Source organism: Patagioenas fasciata, chromosome 1 (genome assembly GCF_037038585.1).
Source record: "Patagioenas fasciata isolate bPatFas1 chromosome 1, bPatFas1.hap1, whole genome shotgun sequence".
In the NCBI taxonomy this organism is placed as follows: Eukaryota; Metazoa; Chordata; class Aves; order Columbiformes; family Columbidae; genus Patagioenas; species Patagioenas fasciata.
This window is the reverse complement of record NC_092520.1, coordinates 8,048,438-8,060,934: the sequence shown is the minus strand read 5'-3', so window position 1 is coordinate 8,060,934 and position 12,497 is coordinate 8,048,438. Positions and strand designations below refer to the sequence as shown.

The window sequence follows — 12,497 nt, the reverse complement described above, 5'->3', positions numbered from 1 at the left end:
GTGAACTCAAACAGAGCACAGTGTCTTGTATCTGTCGTCACTCAGCATCACAGATTCTGTGAGTGATTTAGACCCATCCTTTTTTAGCCTGTTCGCTAGGAGTGCAGTCAATTTTAACGCAACAGGCAAGAAACTGTTAGCATTTTAAACAGCCAAACCATTGCCAGCACAACTTAGAAAACAACAAACCAGTGCCACAGAAACAGCCAAATCACATCCACATGTGCAAATGTTTTCTCCTCTGATACTACACTGTTTATTTAGGGCTCCATCCAGCAAAAGACTGAACACTGGACCCAGTCCAGCCAACTACTTAGGCACGTGCTTTTAACTTCACTGGGGCCAGTGGCGTTAATCTTGTGCTCCAGTTAAAAAATGTGTTTAAATGCTGGATCAGGCCCAGCAGCTCAGCACGACATGGCGCTGCACACAGGACTGCATGCGTGTCATCTCTAAAGGTTTAAATTCTCTAACACGCCGGCCATCGTGGCGAACACACATTCCTCCCCCTGGTTTCTTATCACCGAAGGGTGTTGAATATCCTCTATTTGGAATCTGGAAGGGAGAGCAAGGCAATCAGGCCAAAATTAAGCAGGAGAGCAAGGAACTGAACCCAGGCCTTGTATCCTGTCTCAGAGCCTACAGAAAATCCAAGCAACTCCCCAAGTGTTTCTTTCAGGAGGGGAAAATTGGTTTTACAAGGATGCATTAAAAAAAGTCATTTAATCTTTGCTTTCTTTGAATACCTAAGTGTTTTCCACTGTTATTATTTACAGGCAACAAGATAAAGTAAAAAAATCAATATATTATTTGCTCTAATCATCAAGACTAAACTCTGCTGGATCCCAAAGGGTCTTAGCTTCTGCAGCTTCTCAAAAGGGGTTAGACAATTTTCAGTAGAAACTACGGATTGTATGGTAGCATTTATCAAATGAGTGCAGCTGCAAAACTGGATAAGGAACAACTTCAGTTTGTTTATATTTCAGATTTTTTTTTCCTCAAATTTTTCACCATTAGCTGACTCCGATATTTTGAAAGAATATAAAACAAAGTCACAAGATGCCATGAAATGTTTCAATTGTTTTCCTTAGGGAAATGGGTCACAGATTAATTTTGAAGAGCAGTAAACCAAGTACATTAGGAGAATGTACAAACAGCTCAAGAGTAATTGTAATAAATCTGGAACATCTCTCTGTTCCAGCATATTAAGGTTCAATAAGCATTAGGAGAATAATATACGGTTCCCAAATTTGAACGAAGTATACATTAGCAATCCATCTGAAAACCAATAATCATTGAACTTTGTCTTATGAAATAAATTGGACTGCATAACACAAGAGGCAAAAAGGATATTTGCTGTGTGTTGTGACAGATTTATTAAAAACTAGCATTCTTGGATCTAAGACTTTTCTTATTCTTGATTACATACAATCCTCCCTTTAGAGGCTAACCAAAAGCCTGCACTGTCTAAAATTATTGGTACACTTAATATCCAAAAGCTGCCTGCTGATCCAAAATAAGAGTTTTAGCAACACCTCATTATTCCTGAACCGTGCAGGTCACCATGCAAAGCAGAATGGGCAGCCCCAGGGTGACACAGTATGAATGCAGCGGAGCACGTGAACCATGTTTGTACCTCCTTGTAGGAGGTTCTGGAAATATTGATTTCAAGCTTGAATTAAAACCACGGAGAGAAGCCTAAACTTTCTATCAGACCCCTGTATCTAGAAGGCTGGCAACTCAAGTAACTTTATCTTCCTCTTCACAAAAGAAAATATTAACTTAGTCCCTTCAAGTTGGTCAGAAAAAGAGAACAGATTTTACAAGCAAATGTTGCAAAAGCAAATTAAAACTTCATACGGTAACTTTGCTCACATGAGTAGTAACCATGAGAATCATAGATCACACCAAAAGCAATCTTCCAAATTTGTGTATAATTAATGCTAATCTATTTAGATTATAATTAACAGGGACTATTTAGACTGTAATCTCTTCAGGGCAATGTCTCTCTCATTGTGCAAACTTACGGCATTATTTAAATGTTTATTAATAAAATAGTAATCACATTAGCTGCCTCGTTAATTTTATCTAATTTTAACAGCACTCAGCAAAGCTTTTCTGTGCTTATATCACATCTTCCCTGTAGCTTATTAGGACATGCACAAATGTCACAGTCAAACACCAAGAACATTCTTGCTGGTGGTTTTTGGGTATTTTTTGCCAAAGTACACCATTATGAATTAGGAAAGACTCGTAACTGGTTCCACTTTCAGCAGGCAGCATGTTCCAGTTCATGTCTGGGCCAGCAACCAGCCAAAAGAATTATCTGCCCTCACAGGCAATTATGACATATGGGATTTCCAAGAGTTCCTACAAGAGGTCTTCCTGTAGCAGCTAAATTCTGTAACAGTGGATGAAATCTCCAGTCTTTTGTATGGCTCCAGAATTTGTACCTAATATATCAATAGGAGGTACTTGTAACCATCCACAAGTTGCATTCCCAACATTGGGAATATAAAAGATATAACAAAATAAGAAACACACATGCAAACATTATTCTGTATTTTCATGCTCTTGTACGTTGCTCTCAGGATTTTGAGTTTATCTACACACGCACCTGTACAGGATATTTTCTGGGGTACATGTACCACTTCATGTCTAGAAAATGCTGATCAGCTGTGCAAAGGCACCCGGAGCTCCGGTGGGAGTGTGAGGGAGCTACAGCCCATGAGCCTAAATAAATCTGCAACTGCCTTAGGGTTCAGAGAGCCAATGCACCTTCTCCTACAGTCAGCAGCGCAGGGAACACTGCTTTTAGAGACATTCAAAACAGAAGCTGATCCGAGACGTCTTTTGGCATTTTTTATCAAGAATCGGTAGCTCTGTTCCAGCTCCATGAGAGCCTGTAGATAAATGCCAGTTTGCCCCAAGTGATTCATATCAAGTGAGGAAAGCTATTAAAAACAAAACAAAACAAAACAAACAAACAAACAAATCTCATCTATTAACTTTTTGATGCCAATATCTGACAGGAAATCTATCATCTTGATAACCAAGTGCTCCAAGGAATGTATAGTTCTGAGAAATACTGCTTTTATTTAATTAACTTTTTCAAAACTAAGCATTTTTTAAAATCATTAGAATATTTATAAAAGCTACAGGGGGGAAAAGCAAAATGCAACATGACATATGCTGGAATTATCCGTTTTACAGGACTTTGATGTAAATTAATTCATTTAGCAGCTATGCTGGAGTAGGAAGCAACCTAGCTGAACCGAGATGCTCAGCAGGATGCTGATACGAGCAAAGCCAGCAGCACACCTCAGTGCCAGGGTTCAGCCAAGCCCGCTCAAGCCATGTGTGAACTAAAACTGGACGCAAGTCAAGTTCATCCTTTGCAACATGCCAGCAACAGCAAGAACGCCTTCTGTGCCCGTGATCCATCCACCAAGGGCTGCACCTTTTTGCTGTAGGTAGGCAGAGCTGATAGTTCTCCTAAATGATTTGTGAGCATCTCAGTTTCGGCTCCTGCTGCTGACAATCTTGTACAAGTTGCACATCTTGGATAGTTTGTGGGAGACAAAGTGTCATTGGAGACTTGAAGAGTTTTTTCCTGTGATGCCATACAGACAAAAATACCTAGAGACCGTAAGATGTGCTTTCCTTTTTCTGTACCTTGCTAGTCCTATTTCTATGCTTCTTATAGTCCTTATTACAGTAAGAAATGTCATTCAGCAGAATTTTGGCAGGAATTAACTTCCAATGATATCACAGATGACTGAAAACTCAGACAATCTCAGAGCAGGCCATGCTAGAAACTAAAATCAGAAATACAATCCCTCAGAAGTCCATCAGGGTTTCATTTGCCTAAGCTGAACCTAAATTTCAGTCCATAAATAATACAGCAGAGCTCCCTTCTTCTCCAAAAAAATCCTTTAGAAAGCAAAGGTGCCTAATTAAGTGTTTCTAAAGCCCTTTAGAAAAGTATGGTTCAGTATCCCCAGTCAAATTATTTAGTCCTCAGAAAGGATTTTGTTTCTATTTATATGTTAAGGTTTCTCTGTTGTTTGAAGACATCAAGATTTGCTCTAAACCACATCACATTAGCTCAGTCTCTGCAGCTGCCTCAAGTCAGGACGATGTTGCAGATTGGTACAAGATCTCACGGTCAAACCCTGTAAGAACGTTACTGCAGTCCCTTCTGCACCAGTCTTCCCAATAGGACCAGTAAATGTGAATGGATAAAAGAAAAACATACATTTGGGCATAGATTCTACTGTACAAATTGCACCACAAGTGTTTGAATTTTTTTTAAAAGTTATTGTATTGGAAGTGAGCATAAATATCACAATAACATTTATTTTACCCTGGGATTTTTATGATTCTGCTTTAGCTAATATGCATTCAACCTTTCGGATGATTTTACGACAGACTTAAAGAGTGTTACAGCTCAGGAACAATTATGTGGCTGCAGGCTTGCGTTTCAGAAAGGTCAGGATCTGATTTAATGCCGCCCCACCCTCCTGAGAGCAAATCTTGCTCTGAGCATGTTTCTGGATGTCAGAGCGTCACCAGCGAACTTTGCATCTGCCCGTCCCCCGTACAAAATTGACCACTCATCTAAGATCTGTTGTTCAAGTTGCTGGCTTCTCAGTAGCCGCTTTGGCTGGGCTAACATAAAGCCTGCAGTCAGACCTGGTGTTCCTGATTATCTATATCACAATTATCCCATTGCACTGTGACTCTGGTCAAGATAACTGATTTTCCAGGTGGGAAATTTAGGCAGGAAGGAGACAACAGCTCATGCTTCAGCTTTTCTCCTCCCAGACAGGTCAGTCAAAGCTGGCTGGAGACAGTGGTCTCCACAAATTCAAGCCTTGTGACCAACCAAAAACACACCCAAGAGCTTCATCCTGCTGATCCAGGCTCCATCTCCATTGTCACTCCCACAGAGCTTGATTTTCAAGCTGGGGTTCAAACCAAGGCACCTGTGTGTCTCCTTTTCCAGCGAACAGAGTGTCACTAAGGTCACACAGTGGTGGACCAAGCCAGGTGTGATGTTTCATGCTGGTGGCTGGAAGGATGTGCTGACCCGCTGCATGTGGTAAAGAGGAAAACTGAGCAAAAAGAGCATTCCAAAGATGAATCCTGCTGCAAGGATGAAGAGATAAATGATGCACAGTGCAGCTGAATGAGAATGAGACTCAAAGCATGAGACTGGACAGATCAGTTACAGTTTTCAGACCCACCGTTGCTGCAGCTCCATGCCAGGCAGTGATCCGCATAAACAACTGAGACAATTAACTTATGTGCGGCTGAGTTCTTACCCTGATAGGCTATTTTCCAAAACATTCTCAGCAATAGTGTTACCGAACACTGTAGGGCAAATTCAGATGCCTCTGAACATGAGAATGAATGAGCTGGAAACTTTAAACAAATAAATGCATTTCCCTCAGCTCACTGGGATTCAGTGAGATCCTGGCACCCATTGTCCCCCTTCCTTACCTTTCAGCCATCAGTCTGCACTTGGCTGGCCATAAAGAAGATGAAATATAAAGGGTGATTTGGGATATTAAAGATCTATTTCTTTCAAATAAAGGAGAAGCTATTACTGAATTCTCCTGAAGGCTGGAGGAAAAGGACTAGAGAAATTAAAAGGCTGAACATAATTAATGAATGCTCATTTAGAATTGGCTATCATACAACATCTCAGAAGCTGAATTTAGAGCTCAAGAGGGCAGGCTGTATGCAGAACCAGGCTCTGGAATGAGCTCCATGTGCACCGTGTCAAGCTGGGGGGACGATAGGAGCTGCTGCTGCAGGGGGGTCCCTTCAAGCATGGAGCAATGACACCCGCCAAGAGCCCCTCCAAGCAGGAAGGTCAGCTGCAGTGAGAATAACATGGTAAAGCACATGGTTTGATTCCAGTTGTGCCCATCTGCATACATTTTATTCATTATCTTCAGTGGAGTCCATCCACATTTAAGCTCCTATTAGTGAAATCACAATCTAGCCCTGAAAATCCAAGCGGATCACAGCTGGAAGCAAACGCAAAGACTTGGAAACAGAAATTAAGTCATTAATTGTAAGAGAAAACACGACTAATGATTTTAAATTAAATAATATTTGCATGATATTTTAATTAGCAAGGATAATGTTTATTTTACTTACATAGAAGTTCTGGATACATAAATTTCAACCTACATATTTCAGTTGCCATAACAACTTGATACATTTATTCTCTCGTGTCATTTTTTATTGCATTAGTGCAGCTTTTTTTTTTTTTTAAGCAACCAAAAAACACCAACTGCTTTGGTTTCTACAATAACACAATATTTTTAATTGTTCTTTTCACATTTAGTTATGCTTGAAATCAATATACTTTCCCTCCAAAGATGTTCACAGCACAGCGAACTTCACTACCAGGTCTAGGGCTCAGAGCTGGGTTTGCCAGAAATCCCAAGGATATGTATAGCCCTTTAGCTCAAATTGCTACTTCAGTGGTCCCCCTTAGGACACCAGTCATATGGCTTGAGGTCAAGAACTTAACAGGAGACCTACACAGTAACATCCCCCAGTTGGTGTATTTTCCCCTGAAAACCTGAAATAAATTAAATAAGCACTAGACTCTTCAGAAAGGTGTGTAGCTATAGTAGATTTGAGGCAGCAGTGGCAGCAAACACAGCTGCAGAGATGCAAAACCTGTAAGTAAATCCCTGCAGTGCTCTCCGGGCCAGAAGGATACAACAGAGGAGCTTCCACATTTCATGATGTAGCATGTGATGAGCTGGACTTCACTTTTATCCAGGAGCAGAACTGATTCCTGAACTCTCAGAGCCTCCACGGACCTGGCTCAAATCTTATAAATCAAGACAATCAAGTGGTATCATGATGGTAGGAACCGAGAGGATGAGGGTGGCCTTTCTCCTCCCCACCTCCTGCTGGCTGTGCAGCACAGCAGGGCCTGCTCTGCTGTTGCCCGTTCACCTTTGCCAGCTCTGCACCCCCACAAATGGACCGATTTCAATTAAATTGCAATTACCTAACTGCTGATGTTGCATTTCTATCCGGTTCCCTGTAACAACCATAATAAGAGAGATTGTATTAATGAATAATAATTACATTATGGTGCAAGATGAGGAACTGCTTGGCAACCATTCTTCCATACAGCTGGCATGGACTGACCTCAGATTAGAGATAATAGGGCATGTATGAATGCAAGGTTAGAGTTTTTGATGGAAAAGAACTAGTGCAATGGCTCCTGTGGATTACCTTGGCCTTTCAGGGCAGCTCTTCATTTACTGCTAACTATAATATCCTCTACTTCAGTCAGGAGAGCTGTGACAATTGCTTTTAGAGGGCTGTAACCCTCTTAGTCCTCAGGAGAACTAGAGTGTGCACATGTATGACCACACACAGTTTAGGACAAGCTCCAGCACTATATTTTTACTATGACAAACATCGTTTCACTTTTTGTTTCTGATCATGCCATTCTTCATTATAAAAATTATATGTATTATGCTAGTTAAATATACGTATATATATAAAAATATAAAATAGAATTATAACAACTCCAAATAGGATAAACACCCAGTGTTCAGTACTGCACGATAACCTTGTAGGAAATACATTTAAATAACAAGTCGTTCAGATAATGTGACTGCACTGTGGTTTATCTCATGATGCACTGCAGGTCCATAGCAAATCCAAGAATAGAATCCAGCCTCCTGCCTCCACCACTGGCCCACACAGTCTCTTCCTATTTACACACACCTCCAGAGAAATTACAGAGGAGGAAACTACCCACATTTCACTTGAGATGCAATTTTGTGCCTTTTCTTGCCAGAAATGGTGAATTTAAGTCAGTCTACTCAATAGCAGTAATAAAACCAGTCCTGTTTTGAGAACAGGGTTGATATGTCATAAAGCGGTACTTAGGAAGACCAAAGGTGTTTTACACTAGAGCAAGGTTATAAAGCCAGTATTAAAGACAAAGGGGAAAAAAATCAAAACCCTGGAGAATATTGTAAAGACTTTTACTTCTCGAGAGTGTTTTGCTTGAAGCATCCTAAACCATGCTATAGAAGAATATTTGTTTCAGCTAGAGCCATAGGGAGGGGAAGTAAGCCACGGCTGTCATTGCAGTGGCAGGCTGCCTCGCTAAGTCGCGGCTGCTGAGCTGCACAATCATATATACTCGTGCTGACATGCAAAAATACTGCAGCTAAACAAAACCTTCGGCAAAACACAGTGCCATCTCTCTTCATTCAGCTTCTCTCCTACAGAGCATTACAAATGCTTCACACTGATTTTCGGCTTCTGTGAGCTTGCGGTTGGAGAAGCACAGAAGTGTAAGGGCAGACATAAGTGCATTAAATAAACATCCCTGTCAACTGCATCATGAAAAAAGGAGCGAATGCCTCATTTACCAGGAGATGGCATGGGTGGTAGGGAGGAAGCCTCCTGGTCCATGTAATGCTCCTGCCACACATGCTACCTTACATAGTCCATATGGTTCATGCATGTCCCCCTTGGTTTCCTATAGGGACCAGGCATCCTCCAGAGCTGCCAGCTGAGGCTGGTATTTCTTCCCTTGAGAAACAGTGCCCTTGTCACAGCTCGCTGACACCGAGGTCCAGATGACACTACCAGAAGGAGAGCCTGGATGAGGCAATAAATTCAGTCTCATGAAAACTGTCTCTGACTCTGCAACACCTCACATTAAAGCTGTCTGCTACTTTATGGATTTGAAATGTGTCTAGGCAGTTTCCATAAGTCTTTCTCCTTTTTGTTGGGTTGTATCTACCATCAAGGTGGCTGACTTGGGTAGAGATGTACATATCGGCTTGGGGGAATGCCAGATGAAAAACTTCTTTGAAAATAATTTCACTGTTGATGAATAATTGCTTGAAACATCCTCAGTCACCTTTCTGTACTAGCTATTCTACCACCTCACTTCTCATTAGCAGGGGCACAAATTCCAATTCCGTTGGTAATCAGAAGCCTCGTAAAAACATTGATGTTTTTTAATGTCAACAGCATACAACTGTCTGCTCTTCTTCATATGTAGCCCATGCTTTTCAACCTGTTGCATTATTACTACCAAGTGAAATTCACATTTCACTAGCTTATCAACACAGCTGAAGTTAAGCAAGATCATCTTCTTGACACTTTTTTGTGCAGTACTTAGTAAACCAGGGTTGAAATAGGTGCTCCTAAAAGAGATGGCCAAGTCTAATAATGCACTTAAAGGATACCAACAAAAATGCCGTTTCTGCTATTAAGACAAATATCTGCAATCAGCGACGTCATTTCACAGTTTGGAAACATCACACTGCCTGTGATGTTTCCGGTAGCTATGGCTAACTAAGAATCTTCTTCCACATATTTGTGATGAACAATCAAGTCACAATTCACAAAGACAATCACAGCCTTCACTGTCTTTTGGCAGGGCTGCAACAAAACACTGTGAAGCTGCACACAAAGTCTCCTGTTTTTCCAAGTTCACTACAGTTTTTACAGAAAGCTGCAGCACTTCCCTCTGCTCAGCACTGAGCAAGGAGATCAGATCAGCCCTTCCCTCTCCATGATGGCTCCACATAGAACACAGCATAAATACAGGGAGTTTTTTGGTCCTTGTCCAAGAGTAAGGAGATCATCACAAATTGCAAGTGAAGAGCAATATGTGACCATTTTAATCCTCAGAATTAACAGAAGTGTCCACTCTGAGCACAAAGAGTTGTGTGTGTGTCAGGTACATTCCCCAGGTGGGAACAAAAGCAAGGAAGCCAACTAAGAAATCAAGTGATACTGAATTAAGAAACAAGCATTAAGGAATCCATCCATAACTGTAGAAGATGGGTCTGTTTCAGACAACAGTGTAGTCAAGATCCTGAATACTGAAAGCTCCAGTAACAGGCTTGCTGCTGACCTAGCAAAGATACCACTGGGTACCCTTGGAGCATTTCCTGGCAAAAAAGTACAAGATATCTCAAAAAAAGAATACTGATTACATAACTGGAGGCATATGACTGTCATGAATCTTCCTACTCCTTAGGAAGATTCAAAGTTGGCTATTTTGTTGCATCTTTTTTTTTTTTCTACAAACTACCATAACAGCAAACAATGTGTGAGAGAAGACACCAGTCTGACGTAATGAATGACCTGGAATCTCCCAGTGAATCTCTTTTCATTGTAATTAACAAATTCCAAATCACACAGATCAGATTTGTTTTAGTGGTTAGACTGAAGCACAGAAGGTTGCATCCTAATATGAGGAGAATCTTCTTTACTGTGAGGTGCCAGAGCCCTGGACCAGGCTGCTCAGAGAGGCTGTGGAGTCTCCTTCTCTGGAGACATTCAAACCCACCTGGACACCTTCCTGTGTGATCTGCTCTGGTGACCCTGCTTTAGCAGGTGGGTTGGACTGGATGATCTCCAGAGATCCCTTCCAATCCCAAACATTCCATGATTCTGTGATTCTATTAATAGTTACCACTGTTGTTTCCAACAGAGTTTCAAAAGTCTTCTGAGAACATGGACTTCAGATCCACTAAACATTACTCCTAATTTAAATTTTTTCCAGCTTGCACAGCAGCTGTTTACCTTATCTCTTCTCCAAAAGAGACATCTTGACTACCTGAAATGGATATATATATAATGACAGTGCACAGCATTTCAGAAAAACAGGTAGGCTCTCCCCTACACTCATGCAAAGAACTGAAGAGCCTAAGAAACCTTCATCACTTTGGTTTGTCCTTTCAGCAAATAAACATGTAGTTCCAACAACGAACTGAACACCACTATTAGGGTTATAACTGTGTAGTAACAAGGCTGAGTTCTTGACAGAAAAGTCAAACATATCAGCCAAGCAGAAGTTGGAATGCTAACATCATTCACAGGTACAGAGAACCATCAGTGGGTCCAAACATTTTTCCCCATCGGCATTGTGTAGGTCTATGCAGGCTGATGAAATTGTGAGATTCAGCTAACCTGACACTCCTTAAACATGAGATATTCGAAGGCATATTAAAAATTCCATTGCAAAACTCATCAGTAAAACTAGTTTCTGGGGTTTGAGGGTAATAGGCACATCACAGAGTTGTGATGTTGCAAATATGCAGCCATAGATTACATCTCCTTTGTGCTACTATAGGGGGTTTCTGCTTCAACAAACCGTCCATTTCAGTTCAAGATGACAGAAGCTAGAGATACATGAGCAAACAATGGGACAATATTGATCAGCAAGAGGAGAACATTGTATCAGGAATGCTTGCTCTGGCCTCTCCTTTGGGACAAAACACAATTTTAAAGCTCTTTCTGAAGAGCTCCTGTACACTGGAGGTAGCAAAACAAGGAGTTCCTCACTGAATATATCATGAAGAGCTGAAGAAGCGGTCATGGAGGTCAGTCACTAGAGAAGACATGCAGAGAAGAGGCCATGACAGGCCTTAGCAGCGAGACAAATTGAGTGGTGTTGGTATGGTGGAAAGGTGAAAGTCAACAGAGGCTTCCAGCAGCGAGGAAAATATGGTCAGAGAAATTAGCTGAGTAAGCGATCTCGATATAATAATATAGTGGGTAAATGGATCTAGACAAATGCTTTATTCATAATCCACATAAATATTATAATAGCAAATAAGAACTAAATTGTCTCATCTCTAAGCTAGAGGTAGTTTTCTCTATAGCCTGTGACAGATTAAAGTGGTACAAGGGATAGTTAAGCACAGTCAAACATGTAAAATGTGCAAGTTGAAAATGCATAAATCCTGTGGTTCTAGTAATGTCATCTGTAGCTATATAATACATACAAAACCTGGAGAGCAATTATGTTTTCAAGTTCACAGCTTCCCTTTAATTTCCCAAGTTGTTGCATTTGGGATTGTATTTACTATTTGTTAAAAACTGTCCCAGTTTACAAAAAACGAAATAAAACAGGAAAGATATTTTCTCTTACATATATATTTATCTTACTGAGCAAAAATATATGTACCTATCCAAGAAATCACTCCCAGGGTGATCTTTATATGATCCAGAAATCTTGGGGTGATAACTTTCTTTATTCTTGAGAAGCCTTTTCATAAAGAAGTATTGGTAGACTGCAGAGATATATAATGGGCTCTTAAACCTCTCTATGGAGACCTGTGTCCTTTGCACATGGAGGGCAGTGAATTCTCCTGCTTAGTTGCTCAGATTGGTGAATGATCAGAGTTAATAGACATGTAAGTGAGACAAATGGCTCTGAAATATTTTTTAGGGTGAAACTTAACTAGACTACATTTGTCCCTGAATATCAGTTTTACAGAACCCTTACAGTTTTATAGAGCAAAGAACTCTATATTTAAGAGTTGATTTATTTGTTTTTGCAGGTGGTTAAAATGTAACCTCACAGAATCTTTTTAGAAACAATAAATTATATCACATATTCTTTGGAGGAACTGCTAGCTCATTGTAGAAGCCTGTTGGAACATTCTGATATTTTCATGTATGCAATTTTT

The 12,497-nt window shown here is 40.5% G+C and overlaps 1 protein-coding gene across 12 annotated transcripts in view; it reads right to left on the bottom strand.

Annotated features, from left to right (window-relative positions):
• Positions 1-12,497, bottom strand: part of DLG2 (discs large MAGUK scaffold protein 2) — a 1,047,967-nt gene that overhangs the window by 888,601 nt on the left and 146,869 nt on the right. The gene's annotated exons all lie outside the window — the stretch shown is intronic.